The 16032-nt window shown below is 57.3% G+C and overlaps 30 non-coding genes and 2 pseudogenes across 30 annotated transcripts in view; all 32 read right to left on the reverse strand.

The window, feature by feature from the left end:
* Positions 1-96: 96 nt before the first annotated feature.
* Positions 97-215, reverse strand: LOC144540926 (5S ribosomal RNA). Its single transcript, XR_013506143.1, has one exon. It is a non-coding gene; the product is annotated as a 5S ribosomal RNA (ribosomal RNA).
* A 395-nt stretch (positions 216-610) lies between these two features.
* On the reverse strand, positions 611-729 carry LOC144540778 (5S ribosomal RNA). The gene has a single exon (XR_013505996.1). It is a non-coding gene; the product is annotated as a 5S ribosomal RNA (ribosomal RNA).
* Positions 730-1124: 395 nt separating this feature from the next.
* Positions 1125-1243, reverse strand: LOC144540779 (5S ribosomal RNA). Its single transcript, XR_013505997.1, has one exon. It is a non-coding gene; the product is annotated as a 5S ribosomal RNA (ribosomal RNA).
* Positions 1244-1635: 392 nt separating this feature from the next.
* On the reverse strand, positions 1636-1744 carry LOC144541349 (5S ribosomal RNA; annotated as a pseudogene).
* Positions 1745-2139: 395 nt separating this feature from the next.
* LOC144540953 (5S ribosomal RNA) lies at positions 2140-2258 on the reverse strand. The gene has a single exon (XR_013506170.1). It is a non-coding gene; the product is annotated as a 5S ribosomal RNA (ribosomal RNA).
* Positions 2259-2650: 392 nt separating this feature from the next.
* On the reverse strand, positions 2651-2769 carry LOC144540837 (5S ribosomal RNA). Its single transcript, XR_013506055.1, has one exon. It is a non-coding gene; the product is annotated as a 5S ribosomal RNA (ribosomal RNA).
* A 392-nt stretch (positions 2770-3161) lies between these two features.
* LOC144540780 (5S ribosomal RNA) lies at positions 3162-3280 on the reverse strand. Its single transcript, XR_013505998.1, has one exon. It is a non-coding gene; the product is annotated as a 5S ribosomal RNA (ribosomal RNA).
* A 392-nt stretch (positions 3281-3672) lies between these two features.
* LOC144540781 (5S ribosomal RNA) lies at positions 3673-3791 on the reverse strand. Its single transcript, XR_013505999.1, has one exon. It is a non-coding gene; the product is annotated as a 5S ribosomal RNA (ribosomal RNA).
* Positions 3792-4183: 392 nt separating this feature from the next.
* Positions 4184-4302, reverse strand: LOC144540782 (5S ribosomal RNA). The gene has a single exon (XR_013506000.1). It is a non-coding gene; the product is annotated as a 5S ribosomal RNA (ribosomal RNA).
* Positions 4303-4694: 392 nt separating this feature from the next.
* LOC144541350 (5S ribosomal RNA) lies at positions 4695-4803 on the reverse strand (annotated as a pseudogene).
* Positions 4804-5198: 395 nt separating this feature from the next.
* On the reverse strand, positions 5199-5317 carry LOC144540954 (5S ribosomal RNA). Its single transcript, XR_013506171.1, has one exon. It is a non-coding gene; the product is annotated as a 5S ribosomal RNA (ribosomal RNA).
* Positions 5318-5709: 392 nt separating this feature from the next.
* On the reverse strand, positions 5710-5828 carry LOC144540784 (5S ribosomal RNA). The gene has a single exon (XR_013506002.1). It is a non-coding gene; the product is annotated as a 5S ribosomal RNA (ribosomal RNA).
* Positions 5829-6220: 392 nt separating this feature from the next.
* Positions 6221-6339, reverse strand: LOC144540889 (5S ribosomal RNA). Its single transcript, XR_013506107.1, has one exon. It is a non-coding gene; the product is annotated as a 5S ribosomal RNA (ribosomal RNA).
* Positions 6340-6734: 395 nt separating this feature from the next.
* On the reverse strand, positions 6735-6853 carry LOC144540956 (5S ribosomal RNA). The gene has a single exon (XR_013506173.1). It is a non-coding gene; the product is annotated as a 5S ribosomal RNA (ribosomal RNA).
* Positions 6854-7245: 392 nt separating this feature from the next.
* Positions 7246-7364, reverse strand: LOC144541161 (5S ribosomal RNA). The gene has a single exon (XR_013506376.1). It is a non-coding gene; the product is annotated as a 5S ribosomal RNA (ribosomal RNA).
* A 392-nt stretch (positions 7365-7756) lies between these two features.
* LOC144540890 (5S ribosomal RNA) lies at positions 7757-7875 on the reverse strand. Its single transcript, XR_013506108.1, has one exon. It is a non-coding gene; the product is annotated as a 5S ribosomal RNA (ribosomal RNA).
* Positions 7876-8270: 395 nt separating this feature from the next.
* On the reverse strand, positions 8271-8389 carry LOC144540785 (5S ribosomal RNA). Its single transcript, XR_013506003.1, has one exon. It is a non-coding gene; the product is annotated as a 5S ribosomal RNA (ribosomal RNA).
* A 392-nt stretch (positions 8390-8781) lies between these two features.
* Positions 8782-8900, reverse strand: LOC144540786 (5S ribosomal RNA). Its single transcript, XR_013506004.1, has one exon. It is a non-coding gene; the product is annotated as a 5S ribosomal RNA (ribosomal RNA).
* Positions 8901-9292: 392 nt separating this feature from the next.
* On the reverse strand, positions 9293-9411 carry LOC144541175 (5S ribosomal RNA). The gene has a single exon (XR_013506390.1). It is a non-coding gene; the product is annotated as a 5S ribosomal RNA (ribosomal RNA).
* A 392-nt stretch (positions 9412-9803) lies between these two features.
* On the reverse strand, positions 9804-9922 carry LOC144541119 (5S ribosomal RNA). Its single transcript, XR_013506334.1, has one exon. It is a non-coding gene; the product is annotated as a 5S ribosomal RNA (ribosomal RNA).
* Positions 9923-10314: 392 nt separating this feature from the next.
* LOC144541053 (5S ribosomal RNA) lies at positions 10315-10433 on the reverse strand. Its single transcript, XR_013506268.1, has one exon. It is a non-coding gene; the product is annotated as a 5S ribosomal RNA (ribosomal RNA).
* Positions 10434-10825: 392 nt separating this feature from the next.
* LOC144540787 (5S ribosomal RNA) lies at positions 10826-10944 on the reverse strand. Its single transcript, XR_013506005.1, has one exon. It is a non-coding gene; the product is annotated as a 5S ribosomal RNA (ribosomal RNA).
* A 392-nt stretch (positions 10945-11336) lies between these two features.
* LOC144540788 (5S ribosomal RNA) lies at positions 11337-11455 on the reverse strand. Its single transcript, XR_013506006.1, has one exon. It is a non-coding gene; the product is annotated as a 5S ribosomal RNA (ribosomal RNA).
* A 392-nt stretch (positions 11456-11847) lies between these two features.
* On the reverse strand, positions 11848-11966 carry LOC144540790 (5S ribosomal RNA). Its single transcript, XR_013506008.1, has one exon. It is a non-coding gene; the product is annotated as a 5S ribosomal RNA (ribosomal RNA).
* A 392-nt stretch (positions 11967-12358) lies between these two features.
* LOC144541105 (5S ribosomal RNA) lies at positions 12359-12477 on the reverse strand. Its single transcript, XR_013506320.1, has one exon. It is a non-coding gene; the product is annotated as a 5S ribosomal RNA (ribosomal RNA).
* Positions 12478-12869: 392 nt separating this feature from the next.
* Positions 12870-12988, reverse strand: LOC144540791 (5S ribosomal RNA). The gene has a single exon (XR_013506009.1). It is a non-coding gene; the product is annotated as a 5S ribosomal RNA (ribosomal RNA).
* A 392-nt stretch (positions 12989-13380) lies between these two features.
* Positions 13381-13499, reverse strand: LOC144541030 (5S ribosomal RNA). Its single transcript, XR_013506245.1, has one exon. It is a non-coding gene; the product is annotated as a 5S ribosomal RNA (ribosomal RNA).
* Positions 13500-13890: 391 nt separating this feature from the next.
* On the reverse strand, positions 13891-14009 carry LOC144540792 (5S ribosomal RNA). The gene has a single exon (XR_013506010.1). It is a non-coding gene; the product is annotated as a 5S ribosomal RNA (ribosomal RNA).
* Positions 14010-14400: 391 nt separating this feature from the next.
* Positions 14401-14519, reverse strand: LOC144541106 (5S ribosomal RNA). The gene has a single exon (XR_013506321.1). It is a non-coding gene; the product is annotated as a 5S ribosomal RNA (ribosomal RNA).
* Positions 14520-14911: 392 nt separating this feature from the next.
* On the reverse strand, positions 14912-15030 carry LOC144540993 (5S ribosomal RNA). The gene has a single exon (XR_013506208.1). It is a non-coding gene; the product is annotated as a 5S ribosomal RNA (ribosomal RNA).
* Positions 15031-15422: 392 nt separating this feature from the next.
* On the reverse strand, positions 15423-15541 carry LOC144541031 (5S ribosomal RNA). Its single transcript, XR_013506246.1, has one exon. It is a non-coding gene; the product is annotated as a 5S ribosomal RNA (ribosomal RNA).
* A 391-nt stretch (positions 15542-15932) lies between these two features.
* Positions 15933-16032, reverse strand: part of LOC144540793 (5S ribosomal RNA) — a 119-nt gene continuing 19 nt past the window's right edge. Inside the window, exon 1 of the ribosomal RNA XR_013506011.1 lies at positions 15933-16032. This exon is cut by the window's right edge and continues 19 nt beyond it. This is a non-coding gene — a ribosomal RNA (5S ribosomal RNA).

The raw sequence follows: 16032 nt of genomic DNA on the forward strand, positions 1-16032 counted from the left end.
AAGTGACTGCACTGCCGCTGGCCAGCACTGTTGTTCGAGGCCCCCTGTCTCCCCCGGAGAGGGAGCAGCGCCCTCTGCTGCCTAGAAAGATGAAAAAGCTTACAGCACCTGGTATTCCCAGGCGGTCTCCCATCCAAGTACTAACCAGGCCCGACCCTGCTTAGCTTCCGAGATCGGACGAGATCGGGCGTGTTCAGAGTGGCATGGCCGTAAGCAATTGAGGCGGCGGCGGCAGGGAGGCCTTTTATACACGGCTTAGCCTGTGCCTACTGCAGGGCCCTTTGAAAACCGGCCACCAAATGGGCCTATTTCTCTGCCCTCTATTATCATTGACGCCCTCAGCCGTTGTGCTCACCGGGAGCAAGGCCGCAGTCTTTTCTCTCCCCTACATTTGCGCTGTTCAGCGACGGCAGGGACACAAATGCATGCTGTGATAAGTTTGCAGCCTCCCCGAGGGAAAGCCAGCTGTTGCTGGCACACGGGACGTGATGTCGTCCTTGTACTTCCTCTGCAAAAGTGACTGCACTGCCGCTGGCCAGCACTGTTGTTCGAGGCCCCCTGTCTCCCCCGGAGAGGGAGCAGCGCCCTCTGCTGCCTAGAAAGATGAAAAAGCTTACAGCACCTGGTATTCCCAGGCGGTCTCCCATCCAAGTACTAACCAGGCCCGACCCTGCTTAGCTTCCGAGATCGGACGAGATCGGGCGTGTTCAGAGTGGTATGGCCGTAAGCAATTGAGGCGGCGGCGGCAGGGAGGCCTTTTATACACGGCTTAGCCTGTGCCTACTGCAGGGCCCTTTGAAAACCGGCCACCAAATGGGCCTATTTCTCTGCCCTCTATTATCATTGACGCCCTCAGCCGTTGTGCTCACCGGGAGCAAGGCCGCAGTCTTTTCTCTCCCCTACATTTGCGCTGTTCAGCGACGGCAGGGACACAAATGCATGCTGTGATAAGTTTGCAGCCTCCCCGAGGGAAAGCCAGCTGTTGCTGGCACACGGGACGTGATGTCGTCCTTGTACTTCCTCTGCAAAAGTGACTGCACTGCCGCTGGCCAGCACTGTTGTTGGAGGCCCACTGTCTCCCCCGGAGAGGGAGCAGCGCCCTCTGCTGCCTAGAAAGATGAAAAAGCTTACAGCACCTGGTATTCCCAGGCGGTCTCCCATCCAAGTACTAACCAGGCCCGACCCTGCTTAGCTTCCGAGATCGGACGAGATCGGGCGTGTTCAGAGTGGTATGGCCGTAAGCAATTGATGCGGCGGCAGGGAGGCCTTTTATACACGGCTTAGCCTGTGCCTACTGCAGGGCCCTTTGAAAACCGGCCACCAAATGGGCCTATTTCTCTGCCCTCTATTATCATTGACGCCCTCAGCCGTTGTGCTCACCGGGAGCAAGGCCGCAGTCTTTTCTCTCCCCTACATTTGCGCTGTTCAGCGACGGCAGGGACACAAATGCATGCTGTGATAAGTTTGAAGCCTCCCCGAGGGAAAGCCAGCTGTTGCTGGCACACGGGACGTGATGTCGTCCTTGTACTTCCTCTGCAAAAGTGACTGCACTGCCGCTGGCCAGCACTGTTGTTCGAGGCCCCCTGTCTCCCCCGTAGAGGGAGCAGCGCCCTCTGCTGCCTAGAAAGATGAAAAAACTTACAGCACCTGGTATTCCCAGGCGGTCTCCCATCCAAGTACTAACCAGGCCCGACCCTGCTTAGCTTCCGAGATCGGACGTGTTCAGAGTGGTATGGCCGTAAGCAATTGAGGCGGCGGCGGCAGGGAGGCCTTTTATACACGGCTTAGCCTGTGCCTACTGCAGGGCCCTTTGAAAACCGGCCACCAAATGGGCCTATTTCTCTGCCCTCTATTATCATTGACGCCCTCAGCCGTTGTGCTCACCTGGAGCAAGGCCGCAGTCTTTTCTCTCCCCTACATTTGCGCTGTTCAGCGACGGCAGGGACACAAATGCATGCTGTGATAAGTTTGCAGCCTCCCCGAGGGAAAGCCAGCTGTTGCTGGCACACGGGACGTGATGTCGTCCTTGTACTTCCTCTGCAAAAGTGACTGCACTGCCGCTGGCCAGCACTGTTGTTGGAGGCCCCCTGTCTCCCCCGGAGAGGGAGCAGCGCCCTCTGCTGCCTAGAAAGATGAAAAAGCTTACAGCACCTGGTATTCCCAGGCGGTCTCCCATCCAAGTACTAACCAGGCCCGACCCTGCTTAGCTTCCGAGATCGGACGAGATCGGGCGTGTTCAGAGTGGTGTGGCCGTAAGCAATTGAGGCGGCGGCAGGGAGGCCTTTTATACACGGCTTAGCCTGTGCCTAATGCAGGGCCTTTTGAAAACCGGCCACCAAATGGGCCTATTTCTCTGCCCTCTATTATCATTGACGCCCTCAGCCGTTGTGCTCACCGGGAGCAAGGCCGCAGTCTTTTCTCTCCCCTACATTTGCGCTGTTCAGCGACGGCAGGGACACAAATGCATGCTGTGATAAGTTTGCAGCCTCCCCGAGGGAAAGCCAGCTGTTGCTGGTAAACGGGACGTGATGTCGTCCTTGTACTTCCTCTGCAAAAGTGACTGCACTGCCGCTGGCCAGCACTGTTGTTCGAGGCCCCCTGTCTCCCCCGGAGAGGGAGCAGCGCCCTCTGCTGCCTAGAAAGATGAAAAAGCTTACAGCACCTGGTATTCCCAGGCGGTCTCCCATCCAAGTACTAACCAGGCCCGACCCTGCTTAGCTTCCGAGATCGGACGAGATCGGGCGTGTTCAGAGTGGTATGGCTGTAAGCAATTGAGGCGGCGGCAGGGAGGCCTTTTATACACGGCTTAGCCTGTGCCTACTGCAGGGCCTTTTGAAAACCGGCCACCAAATGGGCCTATTTCTCTGCCCTCTATTATCATTGACGCCCTCAGCCGTTGTGCTCACCGGGAGCAAGGCCGCAGTCTTTTCTCTCCCCTACATTTGCGCTTTTCAGCGACGGCAGGGACACAAATGCATGCTGTGATAAGTTTGCAGCCTCACCGAGGGAAAGCCAGCTGTTGCTGGCACACGGGACGTGATGTCGTCCTTGTACTTCCTCTGCAAAAGTGACTGCACTGCCGCTGGCCAGCACTGTTGTTCGAGGCCCCCTGTCTCCCCCGGAGAGGGAGCAGCGCCCTCTGCTGCCTAGAAAGATGAAAAAGCTTACAGCACCTGGTATTCCCAGGCGGTCTCCCATCCAAGTACTAACCAGGCCCGACCCTGCTTAGCTTCCGAGATCGGACGAGATCGGGCGTGTTCAGAGTGGTATGGCCGTAAGCAATTGAGGCGGCGGCAGGGAGGCCTTTTATACACGGCTTAGCCTGTGCCTACTGCAGGGCCTTTTGAAAACCGGCCACCAAATGGGCCTATTTCTCTGCCCTCTATTATCATTGACGCCCTCAGCCGTTGTGCTCACCGGGAGCAAGGCCGCAGTCTTTTCTCTCCCCTACATTTGCGCTGTTCAGCGACGGCAGGGACACAAATGCATGCTGTGATAAGTTTGCAGCCTCCCCGAGGGAAAGCCAGCTGTTGCTGGCACACGGGACGTGATGTCGTCCTTGTACTTCCTCTGCAAAAGTGACTGCACTGCCGCTGGCCAGCACTGTTGTTCGAGGCCCCCTGTCTCCCCCGGAGAGGGAGCAGCGCCCTCTGCTGCCTAGAAAGATGAAAAAGCTTACAGCACCTGGTATTCCCAGGCGGTCTCCCATCCAAGTACTAACCAGGCCCGACCCTGCTTAGCTTCCGAGATCGGACGAGATCGGGCGTGTTCAGAGTGGTATGGCCGTAAGCAATTGAGGCAGCGGCAGGGAGGCCTTTTATACACGGCTTAGCCTGTGCCTACTGCAGGGCCCTTTGAAAACCGGCCACCAAATGGGCCTATTTCTCTGCCCTCTATTATCATTGACGCCCTCAGCCATTGTGCTCACCGGGAGCAAGGCCGCAGTCTTTTCTCTCCCCTACATTTGCGCTGTTCAGCGACGGCAGGGACACAAATGCATGCTGTGATAAGTTTGCAGCCTCCCCGAGGGAAAGCCAGCTGTTGCTGGCACACGGGACGTGATGTCGTCCTTGTACTTCCTCTGCAAAAGTGACTGCACTGCCGCTGGCCAGCACTGTTGTTGGAGGCCCCCTGTCTCCCCCGGAGAGGGAGCAGCGCCCTCTGCTGCCTAGAAAGATGAAAAAGCTTACAGCACCTGGTATTCCCAGGCGGTCTCCCATCCAAGTACTAACCAGGCCCGACCCTGCTTAGCTTCCGAGATCGGACGAGATCGGGCGTGTTCAGAGTGGTATGGCCGTAAGCAATTGATGCGGCGGCAGGGAGGCCTTTTATACACGGCTTAGCCTGTGCCTACTGCAGGGCCCTTTGAAAACCGGCCACCAAATGGGCCTATTTCTCTGCCCTCTATTATCATTGACGCCCTCAGCCGTTGTGCTCACCGGGAGCAAGGCCGCAGTCTTTTCTCTCCCCTACATTTGCGCTGTTCAGCGACGGCAGGGACACAAATGCATGCTGTGATAAGTTTGAAGCCTCCCCGAGGGAAAGCCAGCTGTTGCTGGCACACGGGACGTGATGTCGTCCTTGTACTTCCTCTGCAAAAGTGACTGCACTGCCGCTGGCCAGCACTGTTGTTCGAGGCCCCCTGTCTCCCCCGGAGAGGGAGCAGCGCCCTCTGCTGCCTAGAAAGATGAAAAAACTTACAGCACCTGGTATTCCCAGGCGGTCTCCCATCCAAGTACTAACCAGGCCCGACCCTGCTTAGCTTCCGAGATCGGACGTGTTCAGAGTGGTATGGCCGTAAGCAATTGAGGCGGCGGCGGCAGGGAGGCCTTTTATACACGGCTTAGCCTGTGCCTACTGCAGGGCCCTTTGAAAACCGGCCACCAAATGGGCCTATTTCTCTGCCCTCTATTATCATTGACGCCCTCAGCCGTTGTGCTCACCTGGAGCAAGGCCGCAGTCTTTTCTCTCCCCTACATTTGCGCTGTTCAGCGACGGCAGGGACACAAATGCATGCTGTGATAAGTTTGCAGCCTCCCCGAGGGAAAGCCAGCTGTTGCTGGCACACGGGACGTGATGTCGTCCTTGTACTTCCTCTGCAAAAGTGACTGCACTGCCGCTGGCCAGCACTGTTGTTGGAGGCCCCCTGTCTCCCCCGGAGAGGGAGCAGCGCCCTCTGCTGCCTAGAAAGATGAAAAAGCTTACAGCACCTGGTATTCCCAGGCGGTCTCCCATCCAAGTACTAACCAGGCCCGACCCTGCTTAGCTTCCGAGATCGGACGAGATCGGGCGTGTTCAGAGTGGTGTGGCCGTAAGCAATTGAGGCGGCGGCAGGGAGGCCTTTTATACACGGCTTAGCCTGTGCCTAATGCAGGGCCTTTTGAAAACCGGCCACCAAATGGGCCTATTTCTCTGCCCTCTATTATCATTGACGCCCTCAGCCGTTGTGCTCACCGGGAGCAAGGCCGCAGTCTTTTCTCTCCCCTACATTTGCGCTGTTCAGCGACGGCAGGGACACAAATGCATGCTGTGATATGTTTGCAGCCTCCCCGAGGGAAAGCCAGCTGTTGCTGGTAAACGGGACGTGATGTCGTCCTTGTACTTCCTCTGCAAAAGTGACTGCACTGCCGCTGGCCAGCACTGTTGTTCGAGGCCCCCTGTCTCCCCCGGAGAGGGAGCAGCGCCCTCTGCTGCCTAGAAAGATGAAAAAGCTTACAGCACCTGGTATTCCCAGGCGGTCTCCCATCCAAGTACTAACCAGGCCCGACCCTGCTTAGCTTCCGAGATCGGACGAGATCGGGCGTGTTCAGAGTGGTATGGCCGTAAGCAATTGAGGCGGCGGCAGGGAGGCCTTTTATACACGGCTTAGCCTGTGCCTACTGCAGGGCCTTTTGAAAACCGGCCACCAAATGGGCCTATTTCTCTGCCCTCTATTATCATTGACGCCCTCAGCCGTTGTGCTCACCGGGAGCAAGGCCGCAGTCTTTTCTCTCCCCTACATTTGCGCTTTTCAGCGACGGCAGGGACACAAATGCATGCTGTGATAAGTTTGCAGCCTCACCGAGGGAAAGCCAGCTGTTGCTGGCACACGGGACGTGATGTCGTCCTTGTACTTCCTCTGCAAAAGTGACTGCACTGCCGCTGGCCAGCACTGTTGTTCGAGGCCCCCTGTCTCCCCCGGAGAGGGAGCAGCGCCCTCTGCTGCCTAGAAAGATGAAAAAGCTTACAGCACCTGGTATTCCCAGGCGGTCTTCCATCCAAGTACTAACCAGGCCCAACCCTGCTTAGCTTCCGAGATCGGACGAGATCGGGCGTGTTCAGAGTGGTATGGCCGTAAGCAATTGAAGCTGCGGCGGCAGGGAGGCCTTTTATACACGGCTTAGCCTGTGCCTACTGCAGGGCCCTTTGAAAACCGGCCACCAAATGGGCCTATTTCTCTGCCCTCTATTATCATTGACGCCCTCAGCCGTTGTGCTCACCGGGAGCAAGGCCGCAGTCTTTTCTCTCCCCTACATTTGCGCTGTTCAGCGACGGCAGGGACACAAATGCATGCTGTGATAAGTTTGCAGCCTCCCCGAGGGAAAGCCAGCTGTTGCTGGCACACGGGACGTGATGTCGTCCTTGTACTTCCTCTGCAAAAGTGACTGCACTGCCGCTGGCCAGCACTGTTGTTGGAGGCCCCCTGTCTCCCCCGGAGAGGGAGCAGCGCCCTCTGCTGCCTAGAAAGATGAAAAAGCTTACAGCACCTGGTATTCCCAGGCGGTCTCCCATCCAAGTACTAACCAGGCCCGACCCTGCTTAGCTTCCGAGATCGGACGAGATCGGGCGTGTTCAGAGTGGTGTGGCCGTAAGCAATTGAGGCGGCGGCAGGGAGGCCTTTTATACACGGCTTAGCCTGTGCCTAATGCAGGGCCTTTTGAAAACCGGCCACCAAATGGGCCTATTTCTCTGCCCTCTATTATCATTGACGCCCTCAGCCGTTGTGCTCACCGGGAGCAAGGCCGCAGTCTTTTCTCTCCCCTACATTTGCGCTGTTCAGCGACGGCAGGGACACAAATGCATGCTGTGATAAGTTTGCAGCCTCCCCGAGGGAAAGCCAGCTGTTGCTGGTAAACGGGACGTGATGTCGTCCTTGTACTTCCTCTGCAAAAGTGACTGCACTGCCGCTGGCCAGCACTGTTGTTCGAGGCCCCCTGTCTCCCCCGGAGAGGGAGCAGCGCCCTCTGCTGCCTAGAAAGATGAAAAAGCTTACAGCACCTGGTATTCCCAGGCGGTCTCCCATCCAAGTACTAACCAGGCCCGACCCTGCTTAGCTTCCGAGATTGGACGAGATCGGGCGTGTTCAGAGTGGTATGGCCGTAAGCAATTGAGGCGGCGGCAGGGAGGCCTTTTATACACGGCTTAGCCTGTGCCTACTGCAGGGCCTTTTGAAAACCGGCCACCAAATGGGCCTATTTCTCTGCCCTCTATTATCATTGACGCCCTCAGCCGTTGTGCTCACCGGGAGCAAGGCCGCAGTCTTTTCTCTCCCCTACATTTGCGCTTTTCAGCGACGGCAGGGACACAAATGCATGCTGTGATAAGTTTGCAGCCTCACCGAGGGAAAGCCAGCTGTTGCTGGCACACGGGACGTGATGTCGTCCTTGTACTTCCTCTGCAAAAGTGACTGCACTGCCGCTGGCCAGCACTGTTGTTCGAGGCCCCCTGTCTCCCCCGGAGAGGGAGCAGCGCCCTCTGCTGCCTAGAAAGATGAAAAAGCTTACAGCACCTGGTATTCCCAGGCGGTCTTCCATCCAAGTACTAACCAGGCCCAACCCTGCTTAGCTTCCGAGATCGGACGAGATCGGGCGTGTTCAGAGTGGTATGGCCGTAAGCAATTGAAGCTGCGGCGGCAGGGAGGCCTTTTATACACGGCTTAGCCTGTGCCTACTGCAGGGCCCTTTGAAAACCGGCCACCAAATGGACCTATTTCTCTGCCCTCTATTATCATTGACGCCCTCAGCCGTTGTGCTCACCGGGAGCAAGGCCGCAGTCTTTTCTCTCCCCTACATTTGCGCTGTTCAGCGACGGCAGGGACACAAATGCATGCTGTGATAAGTTTGCAGCCTCCCCGAGGGAAAGCCAGCTGTTGCTGGCACACGGGACGTGATGTCGTCCTTGTACTTCCTCTGCAAAAGTGACTGCACTGCCGCTGGCCAGCACTGTTGTTCGAGGCCCCCTGTCTCCCCCGGAGAGGGAGCAGCGCCCTCTGCTGCCTAGAAAGATGAAAAAGCTTACAGCACCTGGTATTCCCAGGCGGTCTCCCATCCAAGTACTAACCAGGCCCGACCCTGCTTAGCTTCCGAGATCGGACGAGATCGGGCGTGTTCAGAGTGGTATGGCCGTAAGCAATTGAGGCAGCGGCAGGGAGGCCTTTTATACACGGCTTAGCCTGTGCCTACTGCAGGGCCCTTTGAAAACCGGCCACCAAATGGGCCTATTTCTCTGCCCTCTATTATCATTGACGCCCTCAGCCGTTGTGCTCACCGGGAGCAAGGCCGCAGTCTTTTCTCTCCCCTACATTTGCGCTGTTCAGCGACGGCAGGGACACAAATGCATGCTGTGATAAGTTTGCAGCCTCCCCGAGGGAAAGCCAGCTGTTGCTGGCACACGGGACGTGATGTCGTCCTTGTACTTCCTCTGCAAAAGTGACTGCACTGCCGCTGGCCAGCACTGTTGTTCGAGGCCCCCTGTCTCCCCCGGAGAGGGAGCAGCGCCCTCTGCTGCCTAGAAAGATGAAAAAGCTTACAGCACCTGGTATTCCCAGGCGGTCTCCCATCCAAGTACTAACCAGGCCCGACCCTGCTTAGCTTCCGAGATCGGACGAGATCGGGCGTGTTCAGAGTGGTATGGCCGTAAGCAATTGAGGCAGCGGCAGGGAGGCCTTTTATACACGGCTTAGCCTGTGCCTACTGCAGGGCCCTTTGAAAAGCGGCCACCAAATGGGCCTATTTCTCTGCCCTCTATTATCATTGACGCCCTCAGCCGTTGTGCTCACCGGGAGCAAGGCCGCAGTCTTTTCTCTCCCCTACATTTGCGCTGTTCAGCGACGGCAGGGACACAAATGCATGCTGTGATAAGTTTGCAGCCTCCCCGAGGGAAAGCCAGCTGTTGCTGGCACACGGGACGTGATGTCGTCCTTGTACTTCCTCTGCAAAAGTGACTGCACTGCCGCTGGCCAGCACTGTTGTTCGAGGCCCCCTGTCTCCCCCGGAGAGGGAGCAGCGCCCTCTGCTGCCTAGAAAGATGAAAAAGCTTACAGCACCTGGTATTCCCAGGCGGTCTCCCATCCAAGGACTAACCAGGCCCGACCCTGCTTAGCTTCCGAGATCAGACGAGATCGGGCGTGTTCAGAGTGGTATGGCCGTAAGCAATTGAGGCGGCGGCAGGGAGGCCTTTTATACACGGCTTAGCCTGTGCCTACTGCAGGGCCCTTTGAAAAGCGGCCACCAAATGGGCCTATTTCTCTGCCCTCTATTATCATTGACGCCCTCAGCCGTTGTGCTCACCGGGAGCAAGGCCGCAGTCTTTTCTCTCCCCTACATTTGCGCTGTTCAGCGACGGCAGGGACACAAATGCATGCTGTGATAAGTTTGCAGCCTCCCCGAGGGAAAGCCAGCTGTTGCTGGCACACGGGACGTGATGTCGTCCTTGTACTTCCTCTGCAAAAGTGACTGCACTGCCGCTGGCCAGCACTGTTGTTGGAGGCCCCCTGTCTCCCCCGGAGAGGGAGCAGCGCCCTCTGCTGCCTAGAAAGATGAAAAAGCTTACAGCACCTGGTATTCCCAGGCGGTCTCCCATCTAAGTACTAACCAGGCCCGACCCTGCTTAGCTTCCGAGATCGGACGAGATCGGGCGTGTTCAGAGTGGTATGGCCGTACGCAATTGAGGCGGCGGCAGGGAGGCCTTTTATACACGGCTTAGCCTGTGCCTACTGCAGGGCCCTTTGAAAAGCGGCCACCAAATGGGCCTATTTCTCTGCCCTCTATTATCATTGACGCCCTCAGCCGTTGTGCTCACCGGGAGCAAGGCCGCAGTCTTTTCTCTCCCCTACATTTGCGCTGTTCAGCGACGGCAGGGACACAAATGCATGCTGTGATAAGTTTGCAGCCTCCCCGAGGGAAAGCCAGCTGTTGCTGGCACACGGGACGTGATGTCGTCCTTGTACTTCCTCTGCAAAAGTGACTGCACTGCCGCTGGCCAGCACTGTTGTTGGAGGCCCCCTGTCTCCCCCGGAGAGGGAGCAGCGCCCTCTGCTGCCTAGAAAGATGAAAAAGCTTACAGCACCTGGTATTCCCAGGCGGTCTCCCATCCAAGTACTAACCAGGCCCGACCCTGCTTAGCTTCCGAGATCGGACGAGATCGGGCGTGTTCAGAGTGGTATGGCCGTACGCAATTGAGGCGGCGGCAGGGAGGCCTTTTATACACGGCTTAGCCTGTGCCTACTGCAGGGCCCTTTGAAAAGCGGCCACCAAATGGGCCTATTTCTCTGCCCTCTATTATCATTGACGCCCTCAGCCGTTGTGCTCACCGGGAGCAAGGCCGCAGTCTTTTCTCTCCCCTACATTTGCGCTGTTCAGCGACGGCAGGGACACAAATGCATGCTGTGATAAGTTTGCAGCCTCCCCGAGGGAAAGCCAGCTGTTGCTGGCACACGGGACGTGATGTCGTCCTTGTACTTCCTCTGCAAAAGTGACTGCACTGCCGCTGGCCAGCACTGTTGTTGGAGGCCCCCTGTCTCCCCCGGAGAGGGAGCAGCGCCCTCTGCTGCCTAGAAAGATGAAAAAGCTTACAGCACCTGGTATTCCCAGGCGGTCTCCCATCCAAGTACTAACCAGGCCCGACCCTGCTTAGCTTCCGAGATCGGACGAGATCGGGCGTGTTCAGAGTGGTATGGCCGTAAGCAATTGAGGCGGCGGCAGGGAGGCCTTTTATACACGGCTTAGCCTGTGCCTACTGCAGGGCCCTTTGAAAACCGGCCACCAAATGGGCCTATTTCTCTGCCCTCTATTATCATTGACGCCCTCAGCCGTTGTGCTCACCGGGAGCAAGGCCGCAGTCTTTTCTCTCCCCTACATTTGCGCTGTTCAGCGACGGCAGGGACACAAATGCATGCTGTGATAAGTTTGCAGCCTCCCCGAGGGAAAGCCAGCTGTTGCTGGCACACGGGACGTGATGTCGTCCTTGTACTTCCTCTGCAAAAGTGACTGCACTGCCGCTGGCCAGCACTGTTGTTGGAGGCCCCCTGTCTCCCCCGGAGAGGGAGCAGCGCCCTCTGCTGCCTAGAAAGATGAAAAAGCTTACAGCACCTGGTATTCCCAGGCGGTCTCCCATCCAAGTACTAACCAGGCCCGACCCTGCTTAGCTTCCGAGATCGGACGAGATCGGGCGTGTTCAGAGTGGTATGGCCGTAAGCAATTGAGGCTGCGGCAGGGAGGCCTTTTATACACGGCTTAGCCTGTGCCTACTGCAGGGCCCTTTGAAAAGCGGCCACCAAATGGGCCTATTTCTCTGCCCTCTATTATCATTGACGCCCTCAGCCGTTGTGCTCACCGGGAGCAAGGCCGCAGTCTTTTCTCTCCCCTACATTTGCGCTGTCCAGCGACGGCAGGGACACAAATGCATGCTGTGATAAGTTTGCAGCCTTCCCGAGGGAAAGCCAGCTGTTGCTGGCACACGGGACGTGATGTCGTCCTTGTACTTCCTCTGCAAAAGTGACTGCACTGCCGCTGGCCAGCACTGTTGTTGGAGGCCCCCTGTCTCCCCCGGAGAGGGAGCAGCGCCCTCTGCTGCCTAGAAAGATGAAAAAGCTTACAGCACCTGGTATTCCCAGGCGGTCTCCCATCCAAGTACTAACCAGGCCCGACCCTGCTTAGCTTCCGAGATCGGACGAGATCGGGCGTGTTCAGAGTGGTATGGCCGTAAGCAATTGAGGCGGCGGCAGGGAGGCCTTTTATACACGGCTTAGCCTGTGCCTACTGCAGGGCCCTTTGAAAACCGGCCACCAAATGGGCCTATTTCTCTGCCCTCTATTATCATTGACGCCCTCAGCCGTTGTGCTCACCGGGAGCAAGGCCGCAGTCTTTTCTCTCCCCTACATTTGCGCTGTTCAGCGACGGCAGGGACACAAATGCATGCTGTGATAAGTTTGCAGCCTCCCCGAGGGAAAGCCAGCTGTTGCTGGCACACGGGACGTGATGTCGTCCTTGTACTTCCTCTGCAAAAGTGACTGCACTGCCGCTGGCCAGCACTGTTGTTCGAGGCCCCCTGTCTCCCCCGGAGAGGGAGCAGCGCCCTCTGCTGCCTAGAAAGATGAAAAAGCTTACAGCACCTGGTATTCCCAGGCGGTCTCCCATCCAAGGACTAACCAGGCCCGACCCTGCTTAGCTTCCGAGATCGGACGAGATCGGGCGTGTTCAGAGTGGTATGGCCGTAAGCAATTGAGGCGGCGGCAGGGAGGCCTTTTATACACGGCTTAGCCTGTGCCTACTGCAGGGCCCTTTGAAAACCGGCCACCAAATGGGCCTATTTCTCTGCCCTCTATTATCATTGACGCCCTCAGCCGTTGTGCTCACCGGGAGCAAGGCCGCAGTCTTTTCTCTCCCCTACATTTGCGCTGTTCAGCGACGGCAGGGACACAAATGCATGCTGTGATAAGTTTGCAGCCTCCCCGAGGGAAAGCCAGCTGTTGCTGGCACACGGGACGTGATGTCGTCCTTGTACTTCCTCTGCAAAAGTGACTGCACTGCCGCTGGCCAGCACTGTTGTTCGAGGCCCCCTGTCTCACCCGGAGAGGGAGCAGCGCCCTCTGCTGCCTAGAAAGATGAAAAAGCTTACAGCACCTGGTATTCCCAGGCGGTCTCCCATCCAAGTACTAACCAGGCCCGACCCTGCTTAGCTTCCGAGATCGGACGAGATCGGGCGTGTTCAGAGTGGTATGGCCGTAAGCAATTGAGGCGGCGGCAGGGAGGCCTTTTATACACGGCTTAGCCTGTGCCTACTGCAGGGCCCTTTGAAAACCGGCCACCAAATGGGCCTATTTCTCTGCCCTCTATTATCATTGACTCCCTCAGCCGTTGTGCTCACCGGGAGCAAGGCCGCAGTCTTTTCTCTCCCCTACATTTGCGCTGTTCAGCGACGGCAGGGACACAAATGCATGCTGTGATAAGTTTGCAGCCTCCCCGAGGGAAAGCCAGCTGTTGCTGGCACACGGGACGTGATGTCGTCCTTGTACTTCCTCTGCAAAAGTGACTGCACTGCCGCTGGCCAGCACTGTTGTTCGAGGCCCCCTGTCTCCCCCGGAGAGGGAGCAGCGCCCTCTGCTGCCTAGAAAGATGAAAAAGCTTACAGCACCTGGTATTCCCAGGCGGTCTCCCATCCAAGTACTAACCAGGCCCGACCCTGCTTAGCTTCCGAGATCGGACGAGATCGGACGTGTTCAGAGTGGTATGGCCGTAAGCAATTGAGGCTGCGGCAGGGAGGCCTTTTAACACGGCTTAGCCTGTGCCTACTGCAGGGCCCTTTGAAAACCGGCCACCAAATGGGCCTATTTCTCTGCCCTCTATTATCATTGACGCCCTCAGCCGTTGTGCTCACTGGGAGCAAGGCCGCAGTCTTTTCTCTCCCCTACATTTGCGCTGTTCAGCGACGGCAGGGACACAAATGCATGCTGTGATAAGTTTGCAGCCTCCCCGAGGGAAAGCCAGCTGTTGCTGGCACACGGGACGTGATGTCGTCCTTGTACTTCCTCTGCAAAAGTGACTGCACTGCCGCTGGCCAGCACTGTTGTTCGAGGCCCCCTGTCTCCCCCGGAGAGGGAGCAGCGCCCTCTGCTGCCTAGAAAGATGAAAAAGCTTACAGCACCTGGTATTCCCAGGCGGTCTCCCATCCAAGTACTAACCAGGCCCGACCCTGCTTAGCTTCCGAGATCGGACGAGATCGGGCGTGTTCAGAGTGGTATGGCCGTAAGCAATTGAGGCGGCGGCAGGGAGGCCTTTTATACACGGCTTAGCCTGTGCCTACTGCGGGGCCTTTGAAAACCGGCCACCAAATGGGCCTATTTCTCTGCCCTCTATTATCATTGACGCCCTCAGCCGTTGTGCTCACCGGGAGCAAGGCCGCAGTCTTTTCTCTCCCCTACATTTGCGCTGTTCAGCGACGGCAGGGACACAAATGCATGCTGTGATAAGTTTGCAGCCTCCCCGAGGGAAAGCCAGCTGTTGCTGGCACACGGGACGTGATGTCGTCCTTGTACTTCCTCTGCAAAAGTGACTGCACTGCCGCTGGCCAGCACTGTTGTTCGAGGCCCCCTGTCTCCCCCGGAGAGGGAGCAGCGCCCTCTGCTGCCTAGAAAGATGAAAAAGCTTACAGCACCTGGTATTCCCAGGCGGTCTCCCATCCAAGGACTAACCAGGCCCGACCCTGCTTAGCTTCCGAGATCGGACGAGATCGGGCGTGTTCAGAGTGGTATGGCCGTAAGCAATTGAGGCGGCGGCAGGGAGGCCTTTTATACACGGCTTAGCCTGTGCCTACTGCAGGGCCCTTTGAAAACCGGCCACCAAATGGGCCTATTTCTCTGCCCTCTATTATCATTGACGCCCTCAGCCGTTGTGCTCACCGGGAGCAAGGCCGCAGTCTTTTCTCTCCCCTACATTTGCGCTGTTCAGCGACGGCAGGGACACAAATGCATGCTGTGATAAGTTTGCAGCCTCCCCGAGGGAAAGCCAGCTGTTGCTGGCACACGGGACGTGATGTCGTCCTTGTACTTCCTCTGCAAAAGTGACTGCACTGCCGCTGGCCAGCACTGTTGTTCGAGGCCCCCTGTCTCACCCGGAGAGGGAGCAGCGCCCTCTGCTGCCTAGAAAGATGAAAAAGCTTACAGCACCTGGTATTCCCAGGCGGTCTCCCATCCAAGTACTAACCAGGCCCGACCCTGCTTAGCTTTCGAGATCGGACGAGATCGGGCGTGTTCAGAGTGGTATGGCCGTAAGCAATTGAGGCGGCGGCAGGGAGGCCTTTTATACACGGCTTAGCCTGTGCCTACTGCAGGGCCCTTTGAAAACCGGCCACCAAATGGGCCTATTTCTCTGCCCTCTATTATCATTGACTCCCTCAGCCGTTGTGCTCACCGGGAGCAAGGCCGCAGTCTTTTCTCTCCCCTACATTTGCGCTGTTCAGCGACGGCAGGGACACAAATGCATGCTGTGATAAGTTTGCAGCCTCCCCGAGGGAAAGCCAGCTGTTGCTGGCACACGGGACGTGATGTCGTCCTTGTACTTCCTCTGCAAAAGTGACTGCACTGCCGCTGGCCAGCACTGTTGTTCGAGGCCCCCTGTCTCCCCCGGAGAGGGAGCAGCGCCCTCTGCTGCCTAGAAAGATGAAAAAGCTTACAGCACCTGGTATTCCCAGGCGGTCTCCCATCCAAGTACTAACCAGGCCCGACCCTGCTTAGCTTCCGAGATCGGACGAGATCGGACGTGTTCAGAGTGGTATGGCCGTAAGCAATTGAGGCTGCGGCAGGGAGGCCTTTTAACACGGCTTAGCCTGTGCCTACTGCAGGGCCCTTTGAAAACCGGCCACCAAATGGGCCTATTTCTCTGCCCTCTATTATCATTGACGCCCTCAGCCGTTGTGCTCACTGGGAGCAAGGCCGCAGTCTTTTCTCTCCCCTACATTTGCGCTGTTCAGCGACGGCAGGGACACAAATGCATGCTGTGATAAGTTTGCAGCCTCCCCGAGGGAAAGCCAGCTGTTGCTGGCACACGGGACGTGATGTCGTCCTTGTACTTCCTCTGCAAAAGTGACTGCACTGCCGCTGGCCAGCACTGTTGTTGGAGGCCCCCTGTCTCCCCCGGAGAGGGAGCAGCGCCCTCTGCTGCCTAGAAAGATGAAAAAGCTTACAGCACCTGGTATTCCCAGGCGGTCTCCCATCCAAGTACTAACCAGGCCCGACCCTGCTTAGCTTCCGAGATCGGACGAGATCGGGCGTGTTCA

This window comes from Centroberyx gerrardi, chromosome 10 (assembly GCF_048128805.1).
Source record: "Centroberyx gerrardi isolate f3 chromosome 10, fCenGer3.hap1.cur.20231027, whole genome shotgun sequence".
NCBI classification, from domain to species: domain Eukaryota; kingdom Metazoa; phylum Chordata; class Actinopteri; order Beryciformes; family Berycidae; genus Centroberyx; species Centroberyx gerrardi.